Below are 21,282 nucleotides of genomic sequence, written 5' to 3'. Positions count from 1 at the left end.
TTTAACGAGTCAATCATGAATTACAAATTTAAAAATTAATAAAGAAATACTTTTTTTATATAGTTCGGGTGTTCATTTCAAATTGTAATATATATATATATAAATTGTAATATATATATATATATATAACTTAATATTAAAAAAAAGTTTAAATAACTTGGGCAATTTGGGCAGACTCGGGCCGCCCGGCCGGGCTCGGGCGGCCTAATACAAGCCTGCGGCACGTTCAAGGTGAAATTCGGGCTCAGGCGGGCGGCCTGAATTTCTCAGGTGGGTCGGGCTAGGGCTCGGGCAAAACCTCGGGCTTTTTGGGCGGTCGCGGGCGGCCCGTCTAAAGTTCCAGCATTATCCCTCTATGCGGGTGTTTGGTGGATGGGGTCGTTACACGTCATCAAGTGCAAAAATATTGGACTATAAGGCTGGAGGTGTTACGTGCTCATATGTATTTCTTTGTTTTTTTTCTTGCTAATAATACATGATAATTATTGTAATATATTTAATTTTTTTAATTGTAAAATTTTATTTCGGTAAACAAACAATTACATTTTAGTCATTAGTATTAACGAAAAACAAAAAAGTGTATTTTACACTCTCTAATCCCATATAAAATTTAGAGAAAAACGAAAAGAAACATGGTTTCTTGAGGAGTATATATATCATACAAATATATGTTTATCAAATTTAGATATCGACCAGGAGTGGATCTTTCACTAATTAATTACTCTTGATTCTGGATCTCTAGGGGCCATAAACTCCAACAATTTAAAACTAAATTCATGGGTCACAAAACTCTCCACAACATCATATACTAAAAATGAAGTTGTAATTTCTAGAAACCGGTGCGTTAATATTCTCTTGGCTATATTAATATATACATATAGTTTGCAAAGGAGAAAATCTTTTGTTTCTTGTGGTGTACGGGTCAATTATAATGTGAAGATATACGAAGCTGCATCTGTTAGATTGCTTGAACTAGATATTCTGTTTTATATTTGTCCCTTCTTCGGCTAACACAAATAAACCTTTCTTTATTACGGCCAATTACTTCTAAATTTTGCAGTCGCGTGTGGGACATGTTGGCGACGATGCTGGGGGACAGTCGGCATTATTTGATGTTTTCTGGTTGAAAGTTCGGTCTCTGAACCTTAACAAATTAAACTAGGTATTACATAAACCCTAAATTTTCTGGTTGAAAGTTCGCTTTTAGTTGCTTAGTTTGTTTTGTTTGATTTTTTTTTTCTCTGTTTTCTTTATTAATTTTCTTAGGCTTTCAGCTTTTCGTTCGACTTTTCTCTTTTGTTTTGTTTTGCGTGATTTTTTATTTGTGTTTCTCTTTTTATATTGCTTTAGTTTGTAAGAGTTTGTAATTAGAACTTCTTTTTTTCTTTTTTCTTTTAAAAGAACTTTTTTGTAATTAGAGTTTGTTTTGTTTGATTTTTATCCGTGTTTTCTTTATTTTGCTTAGGTTTTTTTATGTTTTAGTTTGTAACAGCTCTTCGAGGCTTTTTTTTTTTTTTTTTTTTGAGTGGTTGGGTATAGCTCATTCAGATTTGATTACTTTTGTCCAAGCTTTTTAGAAATACCACGGTTCCTGCTTAAGGACAAAAAACAAGTTAATTGACCATCATTTTCTAATCCCATTATTGAGATCAAAGAAAGCTTAAAAATCAATTCTACCTATCTATATATTCATAATCAATAGAACTTTTTGCTAATCAAAGTGTACTTTAATTTGCGACAAATTCCACTGATTATGAAGACTCAATCATAATCAATGGAATTTTGAGCGATATCATTCATATAATTCTCAAGACAGCAATAATTAACTGTATTGTTCAAGTAGCTAGCTAGATCAACGTTACTCTTGTTGGTGTTTGAATTACTCTGGTCTTAAGTCAATAGTATATATATTTTATGTATATGTATATATGTGGAGAGAGAGTGTGTGTGAGTTAGTGGGTGCACATTGACTAGCTACAGTATTCTAACTTTCTTCAATTAGTCAAAAAAGAAATTTTTTTTTTTTATTTTTTTTATTTTTTATTATGTGGAATGTATGGTGACAAAGTCATGATTCTTTTTTGAACAATGTTATTGCATCAATAGTACTCAACACTACTCTTTAATAAAAAGTGAGTCCGTAAAATGGGATTCATAAAAGGACTCACCTTTTAGTGGTAATGCCCCAATTATTTTTCCTCTTCTTTGGTTTAACAAAAGTTTCGAGGTTGAGAATATGCAATCACTTTTAGTGGCCCGAATCTGGGATCAAATTGGCCTAATTTCTTCGAGACGATCCTTTCGCCTGAATCTTCTTCCAAAAAAAAAAAAAAAAAAAAAAAAAAAAGGAAAAAGCAAAAAAAAAAAAATGGAATAGTCGGATGTATTAGAAGATACATTGCAATTAGTAGAATTATAAGAAGTTATCCTCGATTTTTTTTTTTTTCAATTTTAATTTTTTGTTCCAGTGAGTTTAGCTTTTCATACACAATTTGTACATCGGTGCCAACCAAAATTGTTTTTTCGTTTTGTTTTTCTTTTTTTTTTTTTTAGCATCACAATCGATTTGACGATTCAAACCTCTACAATATAAATCCCATCTATTCTTAGAAATTTCATCGTGGCTAGCTGGATTATATACAATTGCACTTATGTTACAACTATACTTATCCATGTATAGTAGTATATGGTAGTAGTGCGTAGCGTCTTTTTCGGGAATCTCTCTAATAATAGGAAACCCCACAGAATTAAAAATGGGAAGAGCCTGTGCTTTATTGAAGTAGTCTTGCCTCGTGAAGAGAGCTGGCTAGACGAGAGAGAAAATAATGATGATTAAGAAAAGAGCAAGTTGGGTTAGAGTGAGATAATCGAGATTAACGATGAGGTTAATTTGGATGGGAAAAGGTTCCAGACTCTTATATAATGGGGCGGTAGCTGAGCAAGGAAAAAACAAAGTGAGGCAGAGAGATATTCACCCAAAAAAAAAAAAAAAAAAAAAAAATAAGTTTCAGAGAAAGAAAAGAACGTTGGTTTTCTTTGTTAATTCCCCTTTCCCCCCTGTAATACCCCGCTTCTCTGAATCCCTTTCTGTTAATAATCTGTTTTTCTGCTTTTTTGGGTTTGTTTTTCAAATTAACCAAAAGCAAAAGCAAACTTAGAAGGACTTCTCGAAAGCCAGGTGTTTTCAGAATCGAGATCTAGGCTTTTTGTGTTTTTTAAGACCTTCTCGATTTCCCTTTTTTTTTTTTTTTTGGTTTTGTTTAGTTTTCTTTTTTTTCCCCCCTTAATTTGGAACTGGCTTGGAGGGTTATTTTTTCTCCCTCAAGGTTAGAGAAGAGGTTGATTATTGTGAAAAACCTCTTTTAGACAAAAAAGTTTTTCGTAATTTTTCGTTTGCTATCCAGTACCTGTTTCTTGGATTTTGGTACGCCGCTTAGTGACTGGCGAAGAAATGGCAGCTACAATGGATTTCTACAGTAGAAGACCTCTTCAATCAGAGCTAATGGAAGCACTTGAACCTTTTATGACCTCTTCAATAACTACCTTATCTCCTCTTCTTCTTCACCTTCTCCCCCTTCAACTTCTTCTCCTTCCTACAACTATTTCTCTTTCTCCCCCTCTATCCAAGCCCAAGCCGAGATTGGTTATGGTTGCTCAACATCGACGAGGAAGCCCACGAATCTCTACAGAGGGGGAAATGGGTCGCGGAGATCCGTTTGCCCAAGAACCGGACCCGGCTCTGGCGGGGGGCTCTCGCCACCGCCGAGGAAGCCGCGCTGGCCTACGACCGAGCCGCCTACAAGCTCCGCGGCGACTTCGCGAGGCTAAACTTCCCTCACCTGCGGCACCACGGCTCCTCCGTCGGCGGCGGCGAGTTCGGCGACTACAAGCCGCTCCACTCCACCGTCGACGCCGAGCTCCCGGCCATTTGCGAGAGCCTGGCCGAGTCGCAGTCGCAGCAGAAGCAGGGAGGCAAGAAGAAGCCGCCGGCGAAGAGGTCCTCATCGGCCAAGCAGGAAGTCCATCAGCCGAAGGTGGAGATCTCGCCCTCGGCTCCGCGGGGTCTTCGCCGCTGTCGGATCTGACCTTCCCAGATTTCGTCGAGTCGCCTTGGGATTGCAGCAACGGTGGTCTGGAAAGCAATTACTTGTTGGAGAAGCATCCATCGGGGATTGATTAGGCTTCTATTTTAGCTTAATTTGCTGTTGCTTGTTGTTAATGTTATATTTTTGTAGCTTTGTTCAAAATTAGTGTCAGATAATATGTAATCACTCGAAGGATTGTGAGTTTGTTTCTTACATTAGGATTTGAGATTCAAAAGATGAATTCTTACTTGAGAGGTAATAAACAAATAAATTGCAAAGCTTACGTTTATGTTGGATTAATGAGAAGTGCAAATTATCAAGAATAGAAAAAAGGGAAAAATAAATATACAATTTCTACTCCTTTGCAACGTCAATTTCTCCTTCTTTGGATGGTCTTTTTACCTGATAAAAAAGATTCTATCCACTCACGGGGTGCAACGGCATCATTGATATTCTCGTTTTGCCTGTGTGGCTTTTGGGCTAAGAAATCGTTGAAGCTCCGGCTGATTCAAAATTTGGGTACATCATAGCTGAATTTTGGTCTTTCCGTGGCCCTAGTTCCCATGTTTCACTGTAAATAAATCGTATTGATCTTATTCATAAGATTCTTTGATGATAATTCTATATAATTCGGTAGCATATAACTTCCAATATCGTGTTGTAATATGTATGATAATTTAAGGGGATATGATGATAATTTCTGTAGTGTGAAAGAGTTTTATCTGTTTATTTACGGTTAGATTATTTTCATAAATACCCCTAAACTTTATACTTTTATTTTAAAGTGCCTTCTGGATTTTTAAAATGATTCAAAATAACCCTTAATCTATAGAAAACCATTCAAAATGCCCCTTCCATCCACTTCCGTCTATTTTAAAAATTTATTAATGACATTAAATAAACATTTGCTAACACGACATGCTTAAACATTATTTAAAATCATTAAATTCTAATTAAATAGATAAAAATAATTACTCTTAAAAAAGATAAAAAGAAAAATATTGAAAAAAAATTACAAAATCATTTATTTCAAAACCCAAATCTTCTCTTTTAGTTGGTGGTCAATCATTGAGCTGGAACTGAGAGATTTGGCTTGGCGCAACTATGATGACAGGGACTGGCAGGCTTGGAGGTGGCTATTCACAGAGGGGAAGGCACAAGGCGATGTGATAGGGAGTTTGCGTGGTGGGCGAGATCGAGGAGGGTGGTTCTTGCATATCGTGAAGGGCGACGGGTCGGTCGACCTGGCTTGTGTGGCAGAGATCGGGGTTGGCGAGATCCCACGGTGACCAAATCTGCTTGCAAATTAACACTAGAGGGGGGTTGCATCATGGCCATCTTACCAAATGGCGTGGGGATTCTGTTAGTTTACCAATCCATTCCAAAAACTTAAGCAATTAGGAGGTGGGCCAACAATAGTTTTATACTTTAACACTCCTCCTCACGTGTGGGTTGGACAATGAGCAATCGTGTGGGTAAATTAATTAGAAAGCCCAACACGTGAATATTTAAGCCTGAAATATATTAAAGGCCCAACACATGATAACAATTTTAAATGGGGATAAAGAGTGCAATTACGGGGGTTTAAACCCAGGACCTCCCGCTCTGATACCATGTTAGTTTACCAATCCATCCCAAAAGGTTAAGCAATTAGGAGGTGGGCCAACAATAATTTTATACTTTAACAGACTCTAAGTCAAACAACAATATTTTGCTCCTTAAACTTTGAATTATTTCTATTTAACCTTTTTATTGTAATTTTTATTCAAAAAAATGAAAAAGGTGAGTAATGCAATCACATAATCATTTTATTTGAATTTTTATTAAAAATAAACAGATAAAAATCACATGTTCATGTTGAGAGAGAGAATTAAAAAGTCGTTGAACATAATGGGACCACTGATAATATTTTACCCGAGGACGTCGTTAGTGTTAAAATGATTGGAAGATCCAATCCCATCAAAACCAAAATTATTAAGCGATCTTGTTAATTACAAATTGACCTGAAACAACCGCGCGCCTGAGTGCAGTGACCTTGATCATGAAATAACGAGCTCCGATCAATTTCCTGTTGCAGTGTTTGGCCTGAACGAACAACTCTCAGGACTCGCAAATCCCTCTCTCTATTTGGAAGCTTTCGCACACACGCACACACATAAATACATGCTATATATATATATATATATATATATATAGGAACATGATGATCAGCGCACACTCCGTGAAAGATGTTTCTCCCGGAGACACCGATTGAAAATTAAAAAATCCATCTCAAGCGCTGTCTCTCACACACGCAAAAACACAAAACATAACTGAAAAGAAAGAGAGGGAAAAAAAAAAATGAGAGCTTGACAATCCCAAAGTATTTATTTATTTTTTATATAAATATATAGAGAACCAACTGGGCATGAGCATCCTAAATGGCACCCATTAGCAGACGCATCCTACACCATGTACTCCACTCAAATTCATTAAGTAGAAAAGGAAGAGAAAAAGAAAAGATTGCAGAGCTCAAGAAGAAAAAGAAAAGACAACACGGAAGGACAACCCATCCAAAACCAAACAAACTACAAGGTAAAAGGGTGTGGCCCCTCATTGTGATTAGAAAAGGTAAAAGGGTGGCTATTTGGAATTGGCGGCGACAAACATACTTATTTTTCTTGACCCGTACACCACAAGGAAAAAGAAACAAAGGCTGTGTTTGTAATTGATTCCATGTTTGTTATTTTAAGTTTTTTCAGGAAAAAAAAATAAAAACGTTTTTAAAACAGCGTTTGACACAATAAAGATAAAAAACGTAAATAAAAACGATTTTTTAGTTTAGTATAGAATGATAGAGAAATGAAAAAAACTTTTAATCGTTTTTTATTTTTTATTTTTATTTTCTCCTCTCTTGAGCAGAGAGAAAGAGACAGAGACATTAGTAGGTTTCTTTATACTGAAATAATTAGGATGTAAAGGTATCTGCAAGGTAAAGACGAGAAAAAATAAAATATTACTTCTTTAATTTCTTTCTCTATTTGTTTGGCTACATTAAGCATTAATTAATTCATGATCATGTACTAGTTATATGTACTGAACAACTGAAAGCCAAATCTGCGTAACCAACCGGTTCTTTTTTATTTTTTTATTTTTTTATTTTGTCATATTTACTCCTTGATTATTTTGAGTATAATATATGTGTGGGTGGGTCTTGAGAAACTCTAATTGATAAAGTTTATTGATAAGTAAACTAATGCCATTAATTGCTAGGTGCTTAACTATAACTTATGTTGCATAAATGTAATGCTATTTCTGAGTATAATTAATTACCTCAAGTATTCTATATAGGGACACTGATTTTATTTTCATACCAATATTCTCAAATTTACGTACTATTCTACGTATACAAGTAGAATATTGTACATTCTGTATTATACATGTAGCTAGCCCTTCAAACCGACATTACAAGCTTCTTTTACTGGTAATGATGGATAAATCTCACACCTATGTACCTATCCTACATTCCTTTGTAGAAGCCTACGATTTGCTATCTTGTCCTTATTTCCAAAGTCTCTCATGTGAGGGCTTTGACAATATTAACACTCCGTTTGGTTCATAAATTAGAACCATGTGATTAGAATTATTTTTAATTTATGTGTATTTTTTTTAAGAAAAAATATTATGACGAACTACGAATCATGATTTAAATCAGGGAATGAATCCCTTTATCAAACGGGCTCTAAATAAATGGCCGCTTTTTGCGGATTTTCTAAAGTGTGCACAGCTTGTTTGCATGCAGAAACCGTTGCTTTTGCAAAAATAGTAGCCACTACATAAATCGTAAACTTTTATATATTTTAATAAAGCAATAATTACAAGAACATTCAACGCCAACTCGCCAACTTAATTGGAATATGCAGTAGGTTTTTTTTTGTTAAAAGTATCTCTCATGTAACACTATAATTAATGTTTTAATTGTAAATTTAATATTTGAATGTAAAAAAATATTATTCAATAAAATGTTATTTATTGTGTCCAATTTCTTATATTTTATACGTCGCAAATTTCTCACCGAATATAATATATGAGAAATTTGACATTTAATTATTATTGGTTTAAATGTCTACTTTTTCATATAATCAATGCGATTTTTACATTTTTTAATTAGTTTAAATATAAAAATTTACTCTCATAACTTTTAAAAGTTAATAATTATGAGAAAAAATAGATTTAACATTTTAAATAACATCATATATTAAAATAAAATTAAAAATAATATATTATATTATATTTTTTAATATTAAATATATAATTAATATTAATATTTACATTGAGGGTCAATTTGATCTTTCATTTTCCTTTTCGATTAAGAACAGTAAAAAAAAAAAAAAAAGAATATTGGACCAAAAGTTGAGAATCATATACCCTTTTGGTCTTGTTTCCAAACGGTCAAACTAATATAAATTGTCCCACTATCTGGGAGCGTATAATATTACATCTAGCTTTATCTGAAATATTGGACCCACCCACACCTGCACACACACATTATATATATATATATATATATATATCCGTACAGTACCGACAAATTATACGTTCGTGCACTGCCACTGGAAGTCACGAAAATTTAAGAGAAAAGCTGCCTACAATGCATGTCCAAAGTTTTTATCATATCGATTTGGTGGTATTATAATGTATGAATGATTAGCCATTAAAGGACCCCGCAAGAAAAGACCAAAAAGAAGTGCTAACTCATTTGTTTTGGCTAAAGTGAATGTAAAGACATTTATTTGTTGTTCTCAACGGTTTTTTCGTACGTTCTCTTTTGGCTTTTTCTCTCCTTTTTTATCTCTTTGCCAACCCACCTTTTTTTGTTGTTTCTTTTTCCTTTTTACTTGGACATTCCCAACTTCTTTTTTTAACTTCCAAATGGGATTTTTTTTTACCATGTTACTCTTATTTGTTTTTCTCTCTCTGTTTTTTTTTTTTTCCCTTTCTTTTTGTAGCTTGGATTAATGGCTAAGTGAGATAGTGCTTCACTTGATAGTGATCACCAATACTAGAAATAATGTCATTGACTTAAATGTCGTTTGTTGGATGATTATAAAAATGATAAAGTAATTACGGAAATAATAGAAAATAGGTCAATATGAAAAGTTTAAGAAAGTATATAAGTTAATTTTTAGTTATAGAAATTAATAGGTCATAACTTGTGAAGTTATGGTTCATAACCAGATAAGTTATGAACAAACTTATTAAGTTATGGTCCATAACCAAACAAGTTATGGATAAAAATCGTGAATAACTTGTTAAGTTATGGTTCATAACCAGATAAGTTATGGACAACAACAGTAATTTGACTTATTTATTAACTTATGTAAACTATTGGTCTATTAATTTTAATTCATCTCAAGTCTTAACCTATTTTTCTCTTTCTTCCAAGTAATTAATGCAGTGTTGGTGCCAATTAACTTGCTCATACAAAATATTGCATATTGTGGAGAAAAGTAATCATGAATTACAATTGTGGCTATGAAATATCTAGTGTAGGTTGTTTCTAAATAGAGTTATTATATATGACTACAGAAAAACTCACTCTCCCATTCTCAAATTTCCGTACAAGTTTGACATGATATTAGCATGTAATAATCAGCTGAGGCATTAAGGCAAACAGACAATGCAAGCTTCTCTTACCAATAAATAATGACACAACACTCTCACACATGCTTTTGCATCTAAAACATTGTATATTTACTAATCAATATTTACTAATCAATATTTATTAACCAAATTAATTTTTAATTTTTAATCTAGGGAAGGGTATCCGTAGCTCTTGCACCAGTTCGGCTACATGGGATTGGTTCAGAAGCAAACTAATTTTTAATTCAATAAATGGTTGTGAAATCAGAAAGAAAAAGAAAAAGAAAAAGAGTAATTATTTGATTATGACTATATGAGCTTCATATGACAAAGTGGGACTCAACATAACAGTAATACAAGTGCTATGAATAAATAATTTCTCGGAAAGGTTAGACATATAAATAAAATATTACTAATCTGACTGAAATATTCCAAAAAAAAATTAAAAAATTTTACAAAATAATAAAAATTAAATATATTGCAATAATTAACATGCCAATTTCATAATATAAAATGTGAATATCGTTATAATAAAAATTGAATTCATAAATGTCCCCGAATTTTAATCCTAAATATATTTGAATGATTCAGGACACAAACACATATATACCCTTGAAAACCATAATTATAACCACTAAAATGAGGGTGACAGATCCATTACAAACACCAACCGGTCTTATACACTCAAAGACTCCCTTCGTAATGTTGTCGCTACTGTGGAGAATCCTCTTAGTGGCCTTGTTCAGCGAACACCACTTGTTTTTAAAAATTTTCTCCCGAAAGCAAGACGTTCTTCTCCCGAAGAACCACCTTTTATTTTTTTCACTCAAAGAACATGAAAGTAGCTTTTTTCTGCAGAATATTTCACTCAAAAGCTTTACCACGTTCATGGCTGCAAATCAAATATACACACCTCAAATTGGTCTGTAGTCACATCTATTCTTCCACCAAAATCACCCTAAATAAAGTAACTTCTCCTCTAAAAATTCTTCTTATACATAAAACCCATCAATTAGCCATTAAAAGTCAATTAAATCAGCTCCAAAAGTCAACCAACTGGGCATGAGCATCCTAAATGGCACCCATTAGCAGACCCATCTACAACAAGTACTCCACTCAAATTCATTAAGTAGAAAAGGAAGAGAAAAAGAAAAGATTGCAGAGCTCAAGAAGAAAAAGAAAAGACAACACGGAAGGACAACCCATCCAAAACCAAACAAAATACACAAAATAAATAATAACCGCTACTAGCAGAAACTGACGTCCAATGACAAACCCAAACTCACAATAAAAACAAAAATATATACGCACTACAAAAATAATCACTTTACAAGACCAAACTTTTTAATATTAAAAATCTTTTAATAATAGAAAACACACTTTATGTTTTTAAATTTTGGTAGCTAAAATTATTAAGGTTTTAGTTATCAAATTTCATAGTAAAAACAATGCAATCCGTTACCAAATATAATTTGGTAACGAATGACATGGCGGGAAATAAAATTTAGTTCCCGCCAATATGTTTTGCTAACAAAATAATATTTGGTAACAAAAGCATAAGATTTTGCCACCAAAATTTGGTAGTAAAATATTATTTTTTTACTACCAAACATGTTTGATAACAAAAAGTTAGCGGGAAGCAAAATTTTTTCCCGTCCGAGGTATTTGCTACCGAATTATTTTTTGTAGCAAAACATATAACATTCGCTACTAAGTGTTGGAAGCAAAATAGAACTATCTGCCACCAAAATTTGGTAGCGAAAAAAATAAATTTTTGCTACCAAAAAACATAATTTTTTGTTACCAAAATTTGGTAGCAGAAAACAAGAATTTACTACCAAATTCATATTTTGGTTGTAAGAATATGTTTTTTGCTACCAAAAGTTGTGTTTGGTAGCAAAACTTTAAAATTTATATTTTGTGCTTGTATTGTTTTTTTTTTTTTTTTTTTTTTTTTTTTTTTTTTTTTTTTTAAGTTTTCCATGAATTTATCCTATATTGAGTTTTAATAATCATCCTAGTATCTTTTGTATTACAATTTTTTGATAATTTAGTTATTTTGTGAAGGTGTAACAAGAGACATGTTCATGTGTATACATATATGATCTTGTTAATTAAGTATATGTTCTACATATAGTAGTTTAATCTCGCTATTTGATTGATTTTTAACTTTGAATAATGTATTTCAATTTTAAAACTATGTTTTTGTTATAATGTTATTAGAACAATGATTCTAAAATAATTTTTGTCATTAAAATGTTATTTTTTTAATTTTTGATATACGCCTTTTTGGTACCAAATTCAAATTTGGTAGCAAAAAATATGCTTTTAGCTACCAAAATAAAGTTTGGTAATAAAAAAACATAAGTTTTTGGTACCAAATTTTGGTAGCAGAAAACATAATTATGCTACCAAATTCATATTTTGGTGACAAAAAGGCATTTTTTACTACCAAAATTTGTGTTTGGTAGCAAATCATATAAGAACTTCAAAACTTACATTTTGTGCATGTATTGTTTTTTTTTTTTTTTCCATAAATATGTCATATATTTAGTTTTGACAATCATCCTCGTACATTTTGTATAACAATTATTTAATAATTTAGTTATTTTGTGTAGGTGTAGTAAGAGACATGTTCATGTGTACACATATGTGATCTTGTTAATTAAGTTTATGTTCCACATAGAGTAGTACATGATCTTATTATTTGATTGCTTTTTTAACATAGAATAATGTATTACAACTCTAGCACTATATTTTTTTTATAATGTTACTAAAACAATAAGTCTAAAGTAATTTTTATCATCAAAATGTATTTTTTAATTTTTTAATATATGTCTTTTTGCTACCCAATTAAAATTGGGTAGGAAAAAATATACTTTCAACTACTAAAATAATATTTGATAATGAAAAATATAAATATTTGCTACTAAATATGTGGTAACAAAAAAGAGAACAAAATTTTTATAGAAAAAACGTTTTAATCTACACCCTAAAAATTCAAAACACGCACGCCACCGCCCAAAATTCTCATTTTTTCATGTCTTCTCTCATTTCAACATTTCAAGTTTGTCTTTCTAGGTCTTCTCTCTCATTTTTTCAACCCAGACAGCGCTTCTCTCAATCCCGACCCACCCACCCACCGGCCACCCTCACCCACCGGCGCCGCCCTATTCTCCCTCCTCCTCCTCCTCCTCCTCCGTCTTCTTCGTCTTCTTCGTCTTCTTCTTCGTCTTCTTCTTCTTCTTCTTCTTCTTCTTCTTCTTCTTCGTCTTCTTCTTCTTTCCTCTCCGCCCTATTCTCTCTGGACTCTCCACTCTTCTTCGTCTTCTTCTTCTTTCCTCTCCGCCCTATTCTCTCTGGACTCTCCACTATCTTCGTCGGATTCGGTCTTCGGGAACAACACTCTGCCGCTCCATTCTTCTTTTCTTTTTTTTTTTTCCTGCTCTGCTCCCTTCTTCGTCATCGTCTTCTTCTTTTTCGATCCAACACTCCGCTGCTTCTATCCTCTGCTTCCTTGACGAGGTACCCGGTGAGGAGCGAGTACGTATTGGCCGATCCCGAGCTGTACAGAGTCGCCAACGAGGATGAGATCAGTTACCGGTTAGCATTATATACATACAATGAATAATGTTTCCCCCTCTCGTTTGGTGTTTTTGTTTGGTTTTGATCTTGTTAATTCGGAATGCTGATCCAATAGGGCGAATTCGGAACTTTTAGAGTGAGTATTCGACAAATGTGATTGAAAATTGAGTTAGGTCTGGGAATTTGAGGTTTAAATTTGGATTCTACGGCCAGATTCACCTAAAAAGCGTTTTTCTTTGTTCATTTGTTAGGTTTGAGTGCCAAATGATGATGATGAGTAGAATGTTGAATCGGTGGGGTCAATTGAAATTTGTTGCAATGAACTGGGAATTTCGTTTGGGATTTGAATTTACGAATTCCTAGAATTTGTTTAATATTTGTGATGAATTGGCCTTACCGAACGAGCTTTCTGACAGAGTACCTTCATTTTTTTCCTTCTTTTTTTCCTAACATAATGAATTCCAATTTTGATTTTGATTTTGCTTTTGATGTAACAAAATGATCTAATGGCTCGCGTTCAACAACTGGAAGCAGAATTTCCTCCCATTGAGAAGGCACTCTTGCCCCAAACTAATCTTTCTTCATTTTTCTACAATGCGGGTTAGATTAATATGGTGCGTGTTTCGTTTATATATGGATAGTTAAAATGGCTATTGACATTTTGTGATAAATTATAGGGCTGAGTGGTTTATCTTAGGGTAGTATGTACACTATTGATGTACTACTAATAGTGATGAAACAGATGCAATTCTGATTTTCGACCTGGTTTACAGATCCAAATTTTGCCAGGGAATCGAAGGTATATATGGGAGCAATATTGTTCTCCATGTTATTTCTAAGCTTAAGAACATCAACGCAGGTTGACTATGTTAAATGAATGAACATGCTTTGAAATCTGTCTCGTTTAAGGACTTTTACTGCTTTATCATGCTACGGTTACATTTACAAACAAAGTGGAAATCAGTTACCGGTTTGCATTATATACATACAATGAATAATTTTCTTTGGGTGTCTTTCCTTGCTTTCATTGCTTCTAGTTATGGTACGTGCTTTCAAAGACTTTGGCTGAGGAGGCTGCTTGGAAGTTCGTTAAAGAGAAGGGTATCGACTTGGTCACAATCAACCCGGCAATGGTTATTGGTCCTCTGTTGCAACCAACGCTAAACACAAGCGCTTCTGCAATTTTGGGCTTAATAAATGGTGTTTATTACACTTACTGTGCATCTTCTACCTACTGCATTGATGAATCGTGAAACTCGCCGTCTTGTTTAGTCAATTGCATAGATTTTAATTAGATATTTTAGGCAAACGGCTTCTGTTTTTCTAGTGTGACTTACATTCTTGCTCCATGAAGGTATATGATTGTTTGACTTGGCTTGTTTGTTTCTGTTTAATGTAGGGGCACAAACATTTCCTAATTTTTGTTTTGGATGGGTTCATGTCAAAGATGTCGCCAACACATGTTCAAGCATTTGAGGTGCCTTCAGCTAGCGGAAGGTACTTGTCGGTTGAGAGAGTTTGCCACTAATCATAAGTTGTGGGAATCTTGCGTGAGCTCTACCCTGCTTTACGCCTTCCACAGAAGTAAGTTGTTTCCTTCTCAAACCAAGACGTGTTGGATGGAAAGTTAATCCGTTATTCAGGAGTCATGATGAATTAAAGATATCATCCTTCTGCAACAATGTCTGACTGCCTGCAAAAATTTTTATGTCAAACTTGCATCCTAAGCTGTTGCATGAAAAGCAAACAACTATCTGTAAGAGAGCCGAGGACAAGAACTATGACCTGAAGATGAAAGCTTCGAGGTTTATTTTCAGTGAAATAAACCAGAAGCTCCCCATCATGCCATTCACTGCTAGGTCGGTAGATAATGTATCAGAATTATCTGATGTTTGTTACTTTGGTACTCGTCTTGCGTTTGAATTTGTTATTTTTCTCTCTTGAAAATGCTGAATTATGGACAACAGGGCTTTGGAAGAGAAAAGCCCAGGATATGAAAAGTTTCAAAATGAAGTTCAAGAAAATAAACGTTGTATATCGGATATGAAAATTCTAAAAAAGCAATAACAAGAGCTTATTCAAAAGCTACTTCAACGGATAAATCCACCAATAGATCATCTTGGACCTTCCGTCCCAAGAAGAGAAGATCCTCTACCATCGTCCCCACCGGAGCGTTTAATTCTTGTAATATTAAGATTTTATTAGTACAATATTTATATAAGTGTTTGAGTTTGCTTAAGTATGACTATTTTAGTATTTTGTATGGATTCTAATATGTATTGAAATATTTAGAGATTTTTAAATTAATATTTGATATTTTATTTATATATATATTTCAAAAAATACGGGTATATAAATCTGTCTCAGTTTTGGTGACCAAAAAAATTTGGTAGCAATAAATTAGTTATTTGTTACTAAATATTTGGTACTTGAATTTTGTATTTTTCGCTACCAAATACATTTTACTACAAAAAATTTGCTCCTTAAATCTCATATTTTTCGCTACTAAATACTTTTTGCTACTAAATATTTGGCCACCAAATCTCATACATTTCGCTACTAAATACAATTTGATACTAAATATTTGGTCTCTATCTCATGGCTTTTACTACTAAATACTTTTTATTACCAAATATTTGGTGACTAAATCGCGTAATTTTAGTTACCAAATATATTTTGCTATCAAAATTTTGAGGTCTTAAAGCTCACACTTTTTTCTACAAAAAACTTTTTGCTACCAAAATTTTTGGTCCCAAAATATTATACATTTTGCTACTAAATATATTTTGTTATCAAAATTTTGATAACTAATATTTTCTGCTACGCACTTTTTACTACCAAAATTTTTTTGTAACAAAAAATTTTGCTACTAAAAACAGGGCTTTTTAGTTACCAATTTTTGATAACAAAAAATTCAAATTCTTGTAGTAGCGACGACAAGCATAGGAATTAAGACCTTTCCCTCAAAACAAACAACAGAAAATTAAAATATTTTGGAACAACCTATGATATATAAGTAAAGTGAATGAGCATGCATGCACGCACTTATAACAACGTGATCGTCAACAGAAGACGTGGGTGCCAAATAAGATTGCCTAATCCATGCAGCTTTAATCCTTAGATAGCCTCTGTCCCACCAAAGGTAAATGCTCTCCCCCGCTTTAAGATTCTTCTCAACCACGAATTCTCGCCACTCTTTGGACATGAAAACAGGCTTCATGTAATAGCTTCTCTCGCCATCTTTCGGCGCCCGAACTGCCAAGCGTAAGACCATGTCATTGCCAAGCTCGTCCTCAACCGGAATCGCTGTTGGCTCCGAGCCCGGGATCCGCGCTGGTAAAAGCTTTCCTTCTCAAATCCAATGAATTAGCACGGCCATCTTCTGAGTTATGTCGGTTTCTGAGAGGATTTTCGACTCAACGTTGTTGGGCTTCTCCATTATTTTGGTAGCTAGTAGTAGTAGTAGTATTACTCGTCCGTACGTACTCTACTGCTCTTGAGCAACTTCTTATTGCCTAATCCATGCAGCTTCTCTACATATATAAAAAGAAAAAAAAAAAAAAAAAAAAAAAAAGAAAGAAAGAAGAAGAAGAAGAGAAGAAACAAACAAACAAACTTCTTTTTCTTGACATTTTAATATCACAATGCACTATGTTCAACGGCTTTTGAGAAGAAACTGATGACCTGTCCATTTTAATATCACATTAATGCATTACAAGTTCCTTTCAGAATTAAGGCTAGTGATCCTCCTCGTCTTCACAAGTTGTTCGGCACCATCTTCCTCTATTGAAGTGCTTTAATTTGTATCTTCTATAAGTTTTCGGGGTTTTACTTGTTCGTTAATTATGGAGTTTTGTTGTCTTAATCTTATTCGTAATGATCAGTTTTATGTAACCGTCTGAGAGAGACAAGTAGTACGTACTAGAAAGAGTCGTAAGATCACGACCCCAAAGATAGGACCGTGGTTATTTTAAAATTTAACTTAATTAAACTGGACTGTTTAACTAAATAACAAAATAATTACATAAATATCAATATAATTTGCTCCGGAGACTTTCTTTCACAAATAATATTTAAAACAGTCCATTAAGTCCAAGAAAAATAGTACAACTCAGGGACAACGTCAACCAATACAGTTTGCATACAGAAATACAGTACATCTCAGAATTTAAAACCGTAAATCCGAAACAAACGTACCGCTTCGAATCTCGCATCTTCAATCCATTGGCATCCACTTGTCACACTGCAAATCTAAACCGCTAACTCTGGAGAAAGGGTTTAAAACATTGAAAACATAATAAAAGTGAGCGGAAGGCCCATTAGGATATAATTTTATAAAACATTTTAAATAAAGGTACTCATGGTCCGAAGACATACACCCGGAACCAATCATCCTTTTTAGAAATGGAAATACTCACATAGTAGAAAATATATGTATAATGAAAGTGTGCAGCTCATCATACCACTGAACAAGGAGCGGTAAAATGTCTGTCTAGTGAAAAGTGCAGAGCCATAATTTCACTGAGCAAGAAGTGGATCCGTACGGGTTTTGGGACCTACCCCCAAGGATACGATTCCCATATCCCGATCTCTGAGGCCACAATGCGTTGTATCATTCCTTAAAGTATTTCATTTTAAGAAATGATACTCTTTAAAATCTCATTTCCAAAATCATTGAAAAACTTAATAGCATTCTCATGCTATTCCTTTGAAATCATTTTCTTTAAACATGTTTTGTTCTAAAACATTTTCATTAGCCAAAATCATTTAAAGTGAGGCTAACAAGGATATGGACAATAATATCCTACCTCTCGGATGTCAAACCGGGGTTAGCCTTCAGTTCTCCTAGCCTCCGCTTTCCTTAAAGCCTTAATACTTGACCTTCTCCACTAGCTTTATCACAAAAGCAATATCTTAGGAAGTATTTCTCATTCCTAAAACGAATTAAGTTCAATCATGTTTAATTGTTTCCTATTAGTGTGCCTTGACTCAAATCCAAGTTTCACAATGATTTTATAATTCAGTTTGGGGGTTCTTTAAAAATTAGAATTCAATCCATAGGTTTGGTTTTCCTATTTAATTTCAGTTTTAAAACAAGTTTCTAAAGAAATTTCGGCAGCATGCCGACATAAATAGGAAAAATGCCAAACCTGCAATTTAAGTCCAATTTCAATATATATTCTCCAGAATCCATCAAAATCAGTTTCTAATCAATTAAACAAGTCCAATAACTAAAAACCCCTAAATTTCATTCAATTACAACAATAACTGTTCAAACTCAAACCCTAACTCAAAATTATTCAAATCTAACCAAAATAAAACTTTCTCAAGCTTAAATTCGAATCAAAGAGTGGGTTTCAAAGGATTTGACCTCAAATCAGTTGCTCGAGCTTTGTCTCCCTCAATTTCTCTGTTTTTCGTTTTTTTTTTTTTTGGTGATTCTCGGCCAAACTGCTGAGAGAGAGAGGGGGAGAGAGAGAGAACGCCGGCGGGAGGAAGCCCGAAGAAGAAGGTGGCCGGCGGTGGAAGAAAATAGAGAGAGAGAGAGAGAGGGCTGGGCGCTGGAAGAACCAGAGAAGAAGAAGAAGAAAAAAAAAAGAGAAAAAGAAAGAGAGGGGGGGGGGGAGGCTGGGTCTGGGCAGCCACGGGGGGAAAAAGGAAGGGGAAAAAAGAAAAAGAAAAGAAAGAAAAGAAAAGGAAAAGAAAGAAAAGAAAAGGAAAAGAAAGAAAAATAAATAAAAATAAATAAAAATACATTAAAATTAAGTGTATTTTTAAAAACTTTTGAGGTGAAAATTGAAAAATTGAAAGTAATTTATAACTCATTAAAATAACTCGAAAACTTAATCTTTAATCACAAGATTAATCAGAAAAAATTAATTTTAGGCACACTAATATACACAATTAACATAATTAAACATGTTTAATTCTAGAGAGCGTTACAGATCTGAATTTGCCTTTTTGATTTCATGGGATATGGATTAATTTTTGCTATGCTAGGGTGTGGTTAATGTTTTCTTGTTATATCTCTATGAACTTTATGTTCCAAACTGTTTGTTAATATTTAGTATGAATCAACTAATAAAAAGTTCATTAATAATATTCCGACTTTTATGTTATTGTGCTCATGACGTACAAACTATCTGTGTAAATTATAGATTCTGTTTGTTATTATATCTAAAGGGAGATTTATGTCTTTCTTACAAAATCTACTAGATTGAATTTGATCTTATACGATTCAATATTAGTAACATATGATGAAATTAAGTCAGCCGCCAATAAGAGTAACGTTATAGATCTAGATACTAATAAAAAAATATAGTTCTTGCAGTTGGGAGATTAAATTATGTATATTAATAGTCTCAAAGTTTTACCAATGATAACGTGTGTGTGTGTAAAATATTATATCTCAATTTTAAAATATATGGAATTCATTATTAAGCGTTCTTTAATATCATTGGGTCTAGAAAGTGATTGAAAATAGAGAGAAAGAGGGAAATATGTCAAGACTTGAGATGAATTAAAATTAATAGGTCAATAGTTTACGTAAGTTAATAAATAGGTCAAATTACTGTTTTCGTCCATAACTTGTCTAGTTATGAATCATAACTTGACAAGTTATTGTCCATAACTTGTCTGACTATGAACCATAACTTGACAAGTTTGTCCATAATTTATCTGGTTATGAACCATAACTTGACAAATTATGACCTATTAATTTCTATAACTAAAAATTAGCCTATATACTTTCTTAAACTTTTCATATTGGCATATTTTATACTATTTCTCTTGAAAATATTTTCGTTTCTTTTTTTTTTTTCGCCGTTAAGGATTAACCCTAGCCTGAATGAGTGCTACACCCACCCATTCTAACTCCAATTCAAACTTGCCAAAATAATAATCGATAGTGATATAAAAACAAACTTAAAATTAGAATGCTTAAAAAGGCCACGTGTATATAAGGAAAAGAAAATCATTTTGAAAACATATAGCATGGTCACTTATACAAAATATATATATATATATATATAGAGAAATAGTAGAAAATAGGTCAATATGAAAAGCTTAAGAAAGCACATAGGCCAATTTTTAGTTATAGAAATTAATAGGTTATAACTTGTCAAGTTATGGTTCATAACCAGATAAGTTATGGACAAACTTGTCAAGTTATGGTTCATAGCCAGTCAAGTTATGGACAATTATGGATAATAACTTGTCAACTTATGGTTCATAACCAGACAAGTTATGGACGAAAACAATAATTTGACATATTTATTAACTTATGTAAACTATTGGCCTATTAATTTTAATTTATCTCAAGTCTTGACCTATTTTTCTCTTTCTCCCATATATATATATATATATATATATATATAAGAATACTTTTTGTGTTTGGATGAATTTTGGTTCCATTTCAATCCACATAAACTTGATTTATATACATATATAGGTCCCAAATATCAGCAACGTTATTTGCTGCGTAAATTATGTTCTATGTACAATAAATTGAAAATTCTATCTATATCTTGCTTGTGACAGTTAGTTTTATTATTCTTATTATTATTATTATTTTACTTTTCATTTGTGCACCTAAAACAATGGCGCATCTAGAATTTGTTTTTTAAGGAGGGCGTGAATGAAACAAAAGTCTTGAAACAAATATACAATATATCTATATTTATTAAACTTTAATGATCTATTTTCAATTTCGTAGATCTATTTATATTCTTTTTCTTCTATTGTCAAAGCAACTAAAAGTAACATAGTAATAGAGTTTACAAAGTAGTTTATTTTAATTTTGGTTTATTCAGGGGGTTTTAATTGATGTGAAAATATCGTTATATGTAAAGGTAAAAAATTGCGCTTAAGTTTAATTTTTTGAAAGACACTACGTAAATAATTCAATGTGAAAATGTCAATCCATTAATTAAAAGTCAAAGTTTGAGATATAATTGTTTTTGTTTTAAATACAAGATAAATATTGCAATTA

General features: G+C 32.9%; 2 pseudogenes; both read left to right on the top strand.

Moving 5' to 3' along the window:
- The first annotated feature begins 2,879 nt into the window (after positions 1–2,879).
- LOC112094462 lies at positions 2,880–4,263 on the top strand (annotated as a pseudogene).
- A 9,535-nt stretch (positions 4,264–13,798) lies between these two features.
- Positions 13,799–14,880, top strand: LOC21410500 (annotated as a pseudogene).
- Positions 14,881–21,282: the final 6,402 nt, after the last annotated feature.

Source organism: Morus notabilis, unplaced genomic scaffold (assembly GCF_000414095.1).
Source record: "Morus notabilis unplaced genomic scaffold, ASM41409v2 Scaffold78, whole genome shotgun sequence".
Classification (NCBI taxonomy): domain Eukaryota; kingdom Viridiplantae; phylum Streptophyta; class Magnoliopsida; order Rosales; family Moraceae; genus Morus; species Morus notabilis.
Note: the sequence above shows the minus strand (reverse complement) of the source record. Positions and strands in the feature narration are given on the sequence as shown.